This window comes from Chiloscyllium plagiosum, unplaced genomic scaffold, assembly GCF_037043375.1.
Source record: "Chiloscyllium plagiosum isolate Xiang-an unplaced genomic scaffold, Cpla_swu_hap1 HiC_scaffold_18, whole genome shotgun sequence".
In the NCBI taxonomy this organism is placed as follows: Eukaryota; Metazoa; Chordata; class Chondrichthyes; order Orectolobiformes; family Hemiscylliidae; genus Chiloscyllium; species Chiloscyllium plagiosum.
The window spans coordinates 20,882,001-20,891,955 of NW_028270156.1; positions in this window are offsets into that span (position 1 = coordinate 20,882,001).

Sequence of the window (9,955 nt, forward strand, 5' to 3'; positions counted from 1 at the left end):
TGAGGCAGCAGTGCTAAACACTGAGCCATATATTTCTCAACCTAAGCTACAAATCTCAAAAATTGCTAACTTCTCTAGCGCCCATGCTATCCATGCTAAATAAGCCATCCCCTTTGGACAAGCTTGTGAATGCACAGGATCTGCTCAGATGAGGAGGAATGTGATGGACATCTGACGATGCTGAAAGCTGCCCTCATAAGAAATGGATATGATGCGCAAAGCATCAATTGCCAGTTCCGAAAAACCACAATGACCTCCTCAGAAGGCAGACACAGAATGTAATCATCAGAGTGTACTCTTCGTTATCCAGTACTTCCCCTGAGCAAAGAGACTATGCCATGCTCTTTGCAGTCTTCAACATGCCATCATGGAGATGACCATCTCGCCAAGATCTTTCCTGTTCCTTTACTTCTCACTTTCAAACAACTGCCAACCCTTAAACAGACCATGGTTCACAACAAACTACCCAGCCTTCAAGACAACATCAACTACAACACCACACAACCCTGCCACAGCAATCTCTGCAAGACATATCAGATTATCAGCATGATAGTACTTTCACACACGTGGGAAGACCACCCACAAGGGGTGGTACTCATGTGACTCGGCCAATGTTGTTTACCTCATACTCTGCAGGCAAGGATGCTCTGAGGCATGGTATATTGGCAAGACCATGCAGATGTTATAGGCAAAAGTGAGGACTGCAGATACTGGAGATTAGAGTCGAGAGTGTGATGCTGGAAAAGCACAGCAGGTCAGGCAGCATTTGAGGAGCAGGAAAATCGATGTTTCGGGCAAAAGCCCTTAATCAGGAAAGATGTAATGTCAATGGATGAATGGATACTGCACAACAATCACCAGATAGGAGTGTTCCCTCCTGGTTGGGGAACGCTTCAGCAATCAAGGACGTTCAACCTCCAATCTTTGGATAAGTGCCCTCCAAGGCAGCTTTTGATATACATAACAACACAGAATCGCCGAGCAGAAACTAATAGGCAAGTTCTGTACCCATGAAGACGGCCTTTACCATGATCTTGGGTTCATGTCGCACTACATGTAACCTCACCACACTATTCTGGATCTGTAAAACTTTCCTTACTACCCTGTTTTAATGCCATCACCTTGATAACTTGTTATAATCTGTCTACCTTAATTTGCCTGTATAGTTTTGGATTACTTGTTATTTTGGTTAGACTCTTGGCATGTGTCTCTTATATCTACCAAGTTATTCCATCCACTCGGTTTGCCTCCAGCACCACCTTATTTTTAACTTTTTGCAATTATCTCCCTGCCTGAACTGATTGGATTAAAAGTCATCCTTTCACTTGTTATTCAGCTGTTGACACTTTTGATTACCTGCAGAGACTTATTATTTGACACTCCACTCACACCATTTATATGATCTTTTGATCTGACTGCTGATAAATTCTGTGCCTGTGTGCTTTTCTTCACTTTACCTGATGAAGGAGCAGCGCTCCGAAAGCTTGTGATTTCAATTATAACCTGGGTCTCTTTTGACTTTTGACCTTACCCACTCTAGTCCAACACTAGCACCTCCACGTCACAAGTAGCACATACTCTGGTGTAAATTGGATAAGCCAATGCTATTTCATAAAGCAAATTTCACATTTATTATTTCATACTTTACTATCATAGTTTGTTCCAATCTTTTTCAATAAAATATCTCCCATGCCAACCTCCAACCTTGGTCTGTGGGCTCAGTTAGGTTGGTCCATCCAGTAAAGTGATCTTCTGCATCCAGCAATTACATTCGCCAAATTTTACCTGCACATACTCACAGTAAACAGGACCCATCTTTTTCTCTTCATACTTATAATATTGATTTCACACCTCTGTCGCTCCTTTACAACCATTAGAACTCCCTTTGCTATTGACCTTGGCAACCTGTTCTACTTGCTGCTCCCTCCTCTCTGCAACAAGTTCATTTTCCAGCTCTTTTCAGTTCTGAAGGGTAGTCTCATTCAACTCAAAACATCAGTTTTTTTTTCTTTCTGCAGTTACTGTCAGACCTGCTGAGTTTCTGCACAATATTCTGAATTTAATTAAACAAATTTGAAGTCTAAGTCGGAAGACAGTCTTGACGTTTCTCCTTAAAGTCTGTAAAGAATGTAAATTCAAAGCGTGGCAAGATAAATGTGAGGTGCTGCATTTTGGGAAAGCAAATCTTAGCAGGACTTATACACTTAATGGTTAGGTCCTAGGGAGTGTTGCTGAACAAAGAGACCTTGGAGTGGATGTTCATAGCTCCTTGAAAATGGAGTCACAGGTAGATAAGATAGTGAAGAAGGCGTTTGGTATGCTTTCCTTTATTGGTCAGAGTATTGAGTACAGGAGTTGAGAGGTCATGTTGCGGCTGTACAGGACATTGGTTAGGGCACTGTTGGAATATTGCATGCAATTCTGGTCTCCTTCCTATCAGAAAGATGTTGTGAAGCTTGAAAGGGTTCAGAAAAGATTTACAAGGATGTTGCCAGGGTTAGACGATTTGAACTAGAGGGAGAGGCTGAACAAGCTGGGGCTGTTTTCCCTGGAGAGTCGGAGGCTGAGGGATGACCTTATAGAAGTTTACAAAATTATGAGGGGCATGGATAGGATAAATAGACAAAGTCTTTTCCCTGGGGTCGGGGAGTCCATAACTAGAGGGCACAGGTTTAGGGTGAGAGGAGAAAGATATAAGAGAGACCTAAGGGCCAACTTTTTCACACAGAGAGTGGTACGTGTATGGAATGAGCTGCCAGAGGAAGTGGTGGAGGCTGCTACACTTGCAACATTTAAAAGGCATTTGGATGGGTATATGAATAGGAAGGGTTTGGAGGGATATGGGCCGGGTGCTGGCAGGTGGGAATATATTGGGTTGGGATATCTGGTCGACATGGATGGGTTGGACCGAAGGGCCTGTTTCCATGCCGTACATTTCTATGTCTCTATGACTCTAAGTTGCATATTAAAATAACCATCACCAGAGATGACAGCATAATGATATAAAATGAGATACCCTGGGAGTCCTCAACATTCACCCCAGACCCCATGGTATCTTATGGTCATATTTGGTCAAATATAGGCGAGGAATCTGTTTACCTATTTGTCGTCATCCTCCTGCCAACAACCTCATCACCATTACTGTACCACACCCCCACACAACCAAAACAAGTTGATGAACTAGTTCAGTTCCACATTGAACGTTAATTGGATGATGCAAAGAATCTACGCTGAGTGCTGTAGTTCAATGACCTTGAAGATCTGAATAACATTCAGGCTTGGGCTAATAGTTGGAAAATAACAGCCATGTTGTACGAGTCCCGGGCAATGACGATTTGCAAACACCAAGAATCCAACCATCATACTTTAACATTCAATGACATTACCATCACTGAACCACAAGCGCCTAACATCCTGGATGCTACCATGAACCAAAAAGTGAACTGGATCGATCATATCAATATGGCTACACGAGTAGGGTCTAATCTAGGAATTCTGTGGTAAGTGACTCATCTCCTGACTCCTTCAAGCCTGTCCATTTTCTGAAAATTACAATTCTAGTATGTGATTGAATACTCACCAGTGGAAAGGGTGAATGCCGCTTCAACTCAATGCTATCCAGGACAAAGCAGCCTGCTTTGATTGGCACCCACCTAACATCTAAAATGCTCTCTCCACCATTGATGCCCAGTGGCTGTACCACAATGCTTCACCATAATGACTCATCCAGACTCTGTAACAGTATATGCCAAATCCGTGACCTTCACTAACTACATTAAAGGATATGGGTCAGTAAATATGTAAAGGCACCACCAACCTTAGAATCCCCTCCAAACCACACAGCATCCTGATTTGGAACCATATCATCTCTCCTTCTCTATCATGGGGTCAGAATCCTGGACCCCACTCCCTAGCAGCGCTCTGGGTGGAACTACACCAAAGGTTCAAGAGGCTAGCATACTACCACATTCTCAAGGTCAAATGGTGATGGACAGAACTGGTAGCTTAGATTGTGACGTCCATATCCTGTTAATTAATAATAATCATCACTAAAAAAAAATCTATAATCAGTATTATATGAATAATGCATTAAGGTGAAGAAACAGATCTTTAGCCACAGGCACAGTTGATAGTTCAGTGGTTTGCATTCCTGCCTCACAGCACGAGGGACCTGGGTTTGATTCCAGCCTTGGGCGACTGTTCCGTGTGGAGCTTGCACACTCTCCACAGGTCTGCATGAGTTTCTGTAGGGTGTTCTGGTTTTGTCCCATAGTCCAAAGATATGCAGTTCAGTGAATTGCTCATACCATCCAAGAGTGTGCAGTTTCGGTGGATTGGCCATGGGAAATGCTGGGTTATCTTAGGTGGCTGGATCTGGGTGGGATCCTTTTCAGACGGTTCATGCAGATACGACAGACTGAGCGACTCTGATCTGTGCTGTATGTCTCCATGAGCCATGCACGGAGATCATAGGAAATTGGATGTAATCAATTTGTAAATTTAGAAGACGAAATACGCAGTGGATCTGCAAGCATAGCCAATGTGAAAATATGTTTAGAATTTTTTTTCTTAATATCACACGCAATAATGGTTTAATGTTTCAAATATGATCTCTTTGTCAGAATGTTGCAATCCAGGATGTTTGTTTCTTATGTTTCCTTTCAAACTGTGGGCGATATTCAAAGAAACTTTGTGAGAATGAATACATTTACTTACCAAAAGTGCTGGGAAACCTCAACTAATATTTGTGTTTAGTTATGCTGCAGGCAATCCCATTCCAGCAAAACACAACGAGTTGCAGCACAGAAGGAGGCTAATTTGCCTTTTTGCACTTCTGCCAGCTATTTACTGATGCTCCAAAAATGCTCCCATTGCCCTGTTGTTTCTCACAGCACTGTATTCCCCTCTGCTTCAAATGCTTATTGACTCTTCCCTTCACAGATACTTTGCTCTGCCTTGCATATTGCCTGTGGCAAAACATTCTATTGCCCTCTCTCCCAAGGATATTTCTTCCAATTTATTACCTCATTCTCTTCATAACTAATTTATGCTATGTCCCGGTTACAAAGAAGAACTTGCACTGAACACTTCCTGACTTCAGAATATCCCAAGTTGCTTCACAGCTATTGAAATATTTTTAAACTGTCCTCTCTGTGGAGATGTAAGAAAACGTGATAGTCAACTTGAGCTCAGCGAATACTAATGACCAGGTTTGTCAGGCTTTTTTGTCATGTTGATTATGGGCTACCTATACATTACCCTCAACAGCTCCTCTTTTTCCCTTTCAAATAATACTTTTAATTATTATGTAATCCCTGAGAAGATATACATCTGAAAGCTGGCACCTGAATCTGTGAATAATCACTATATTAGAGTATCAGTCTGAATTATGTGTGCAGGACAGCAGAGTGTGGTTAACATGATCAGTTTTCTAATTTAGAAAAATTTGGAGCTAACATTGACAGTTAAATGCAAAATGGCTCGAAGGGCAGAGTGGCCTACTCCTGCACCTATTGTCTATTGTTTTAGTGTCTTTATTTACATACACGTATAACCTCTAAGTTTTCCTACAATCAACATATCTGTTGGGTGCATACTCCCATTTGTATAAAAACAAATGGGTTTTACATCAACAATGTGTTGACACATTAACATGTGAAAATCCTGGACCACTACCATTGACCAGGAGAAAGTGAGGACTGCAGGTGTGGAGATCAGAGTCGAGAGTGTGGGGCTGGAAAAGCACAGCAGGGCAGGCAGCATCCAAGGAGCAGGATAGTCGACATTTAAGGATGAAGGGCTTATGTCTGAAACTTCAATTCTCCTGCTCCCCGGATGCTGCCTGACCTGCTGTGCTTTTCCAGCACCACACTCTCGACCCCAGACATTCATAAGGGTTGGGTAGATTAGATTAGATTCCCTATAGTATGGAAACAGACCCTTCAGCCCAACAAGTCCAACTGATCCTCTGAAGAGTAACCCACCCAGGCCCATTCCCCTATCCTATATTTACCCCTGACTAATGCACCTAACACAATGGGCAATTTAACATGGCTGATTCACCTGACCTGCACATCTTTGGATTGTGGGAGGAAACCAGGAGGAAACCCACACAGACATGTGGAGAATGTGTAAACTCCACACAGGCAGTCACCTGAGACTGGAATCGAACCCAGGTCCCTGGCACTTTGAGACAGCAGTGTTAACCACTGAGCCACCATGCTGCCCCAAAGACCTTTTGATTTACATTTGTTCAGCCACTTGAGTGAGGGAGCAGCCTAAGCACACAGCTATTCTTGATCAATGCAGATATATTAACAACTTTTATGGCACTGACGGGCATATATAGTTTTAAAAAGAATATGCACTGAGTATGATTTCCCTAAATTCTTTTCATACAGTGGCAGTCTTTTTAGAGTTCAACAGCTGAAAACATCTTGGAAGTTCAGGCCAGTTTTCTTTGAAGACTAACCACAGGAGAATTTTATTCATTTTGTTATTTTCCTTTTCTGTGACAGAGATAGATTGTTATCTATTTACACTGTGTAAAATAATTAACACTTTCAGTGCATGCTAGGTTGGCAGGCTTTGAGCAATGGGGAGAGGCTGAATAGGTTGGGGCTTCTTTTTCTGGAGGGTTGGAGACTGAGAGGTGACCTTTTGGAGGGTCATCAAGTCATGAGGAGCATGGACATAGTGACTAGCCAAGGTCTATTTCCCAGGGTAGGGGAGTTCAAAACTAGAGGGCTTAGGTTTAAGGTGAAAGGGGAAAGATTTAAAAGGGACTTGCGGGGCTACTTTTTCACACAGAGGATGGCGTGCATATGGAATGAGCTGCCAGAGGAAGTGGTGGAGGCTGGTACAATTGCAACATTTAAAAGGCATCTAGATGGGTACATGAATAGGAAGAGTTTAGAGGGATAAAGGCCCAAATGCTGGCAAATGGGACGAGATCAGTTTAAGATATATGGTCAGCATGGATGAGCTGGAACAAAGGGACTGTTTCTATGCTGTACATCTCTATGGCTCTATGGTGAAAGCTGCTTAATTTGCTTTGACTTGCACTGGACACGTAATCCTTTCAGAGTATTATATCTTGTGTTAACTGTGTACACCGCAAACTGTAGTCACCCAAGAATAGTCCAGAAAACAAAAAAACTGGTCCAACTTTTTTACCTCAATAAGGTCCATATCCCTCTATTCCTTTCCTATTTATATATCTGTCACGATGCCTCTTAAACATTGTATTGGTATGCACTTCCACCACCTCTTCTGGCAGCGTATCCCAGGCACATACCATCTTCTGTGTGATTTTAAAAAAACTCCTGGTATCTTGTGGTAATTGCCACCTTTATCAGACATGATACTAGGTAAGGGTTGTTTGAGGTTATCATTGATACCAATCCTCCTTAGTCTTTGCTAAGTCTTGGGTCTATCCAGTGATTATTGGGGAGGATGCATTGGGTTAAATACATTGGGGTATCTACAGAGGAGGAACTGTTCTTCAATAACAAGAAGATCTATTGTGCAATAGTAACAAGTACAACAACATTTAGTCTGGACTAATCATTAGGACCTTACGGAGCTGGTGAAGATCTATTCTCTCAAAAGCTAAAGTCAAACTTTTTGTCTCTCCCCATAAACTCTGTGTGCCATTGGGTGGAGCCAATGTTAACATGAACCTTAAGCCCCTCAGAACCATTATGTTCTCCAGCACAAATATTTCACTAGTTTTACTGTTCTCCGTCTCATTTATTTGACAGTTTATTTTTGATCATTGTCACAGTTGCAAACATCAACAGCTGTAAATCATTACAAACATATTGCTGTAACACAAGTATTTTCCAATGGAATAGATTAGACAAGATCTTTAAATTTAAAATACCAAACAGAAAAATATAGGTCATTTGGAGAAGTATTTATTTTCCTTCCACCTTGTTGACTTCATGCTCCAGAAGTTGTGAAGTAATTTGGGTAATCATCATCTTGACTCTGCTCTCTATACAAACATCTCCAAACTAGCAACCTTGTCCCATCTGGTGTACTGGAAAATACAAAGACAGGCTTGCATAGGAACTTCATTAGCTGCAAGTTAAAAGTAAATAGTTAATCCTATTTATCAGCTAGATTAATTTTAGTTGCGATTCAATCTTTTGTAAAATTGCACTAAATCTTGGAATGTTTAATTTCAGAATGTCATGGCATTCATTGTAGAAGGCATAATTCCCTAAAGGAGAACTAGGAATGACTGCTGGCAACATTTATAAATTAATACTTAATGTGTTCATTTGACATTGCTGGGTCCATTATTTAAATGGGGCATCAAACTGTTTAAAACAAATTGATTAACATTAACGTAGCAGATGGAGAAATGTCATTCAAATATGTTTAGCAGTTTTCCTATTAATATCACACACAAGAAATTCTAGTCTGGTGCCAATTTTATAAAACACCCCCAAGGCTACATAATTCTCCTGAAATATAGACTTTAAGTACTGGATATCCCTCTTAGGAGCATTTTAGAATAAAATTCTTGCAATCTTGAAGAGCAGATCAATAACTCGGAGGCTACTTTTCATAACTGCTAAGATCATAAAGAAGTGTGGTACATAGTGAAATAGATGCTTATTGAAGGCTATACAAAAAAGGACTGCTGCATATCTTTATTTGAACGCCTATGTATTTTCATTTCAGAAACATTGCGTAATTGCTGAATAACCTGTCCTGTGACAGAATTCAAAATTGTTATACAGAGGTATTATGTTAGGAGACATTGTAGGATAAAGGAAGGTAACAAATTGGTCAAAGAAAATGAGTCACTTATTTAATTTTAATGTCAACTATCTTTTTTAAATTGAATCTTCTAGCTATAATTGTTTCATTTTTAATATACTCATAGAATCGTGGGTTTTGTTGGAAAGGTCAGCATTATTGTCCATTCATAAACGCCCTTGGGAGATGGTGGAGAGCTGCCTTCTTATATAAAGCTGAGTAGTACAGCGGGACATTTCAGAGCCAACTCCATTGCTGTGAGTCTGAGGTCCGATATTTGAGAAGGTGAGGAGACCAGATTTCATACTCCTGCTAAAAGGCACTACTTAACCAGTTGGACGCTTGCAACAAATTCATAGTTTCCACGTGGTCACAAGCGTTTCGTGCCAGATTTTATTTAAGTAACTAGATTTTGGGTTCGGTGACATTGTACTGCTGTACATCTTGATAGTACCTTGGCTTGAGTCTATTATGACTGCCACACCAACAGGGTGGATTATCCTATAGGCCAATTAAGTGATAAAAATAGATAGGATATATAGTGTTTATACTAGTGGCATGAGTATTGTCTATAAGCAATAGACTATTATGAGTTATTTATTCATTCTATATTTTCTCCCCAAAGCTCATAACATGTTCTATCATGCTTTGTGGAAGATGAGTCTGAAAACAAAGTTAAGAAAACAATTTCAACCTTCTTTGGGCTGGTTTGCATTCATTGCAATAATGTTGTAGAGCTACCAATGATCAGTGTTGGGTTCTCAATTATTCAGTCATTATTAATTATTTAGATAATGCAAGAGAAAACTAGATATCGAAGCTTGCCAATGTCAAAAAGACTGTTGGCCTAGTCATCGAGTCAAACAGGGTGGAAACAGACCCTTCATCCATGCTGGTTTCCTAAACTGACCTAGTCCCATTTGCCTGCTTATGGTCTGTATCCCTCTAAACTTTTCCTATTCATATACCTGTCCAAATGTCTTTCAAATGTTGTAATTGTACTTGCTTCTACCATTTCCTCTAGCAGCTTGTTCCATACACGCACCACCCTCTGTGTGAAGAAGTTGTCCTTCTAGTCACTTTTAAATCTTTCCCCTCTCACCTTAAACCCATGCCCTCACGTTTTGGACTCCCCAAACCTTAAGGGAAAAGTCCTTGGCCATTCACCTTATTTATGCCCCTC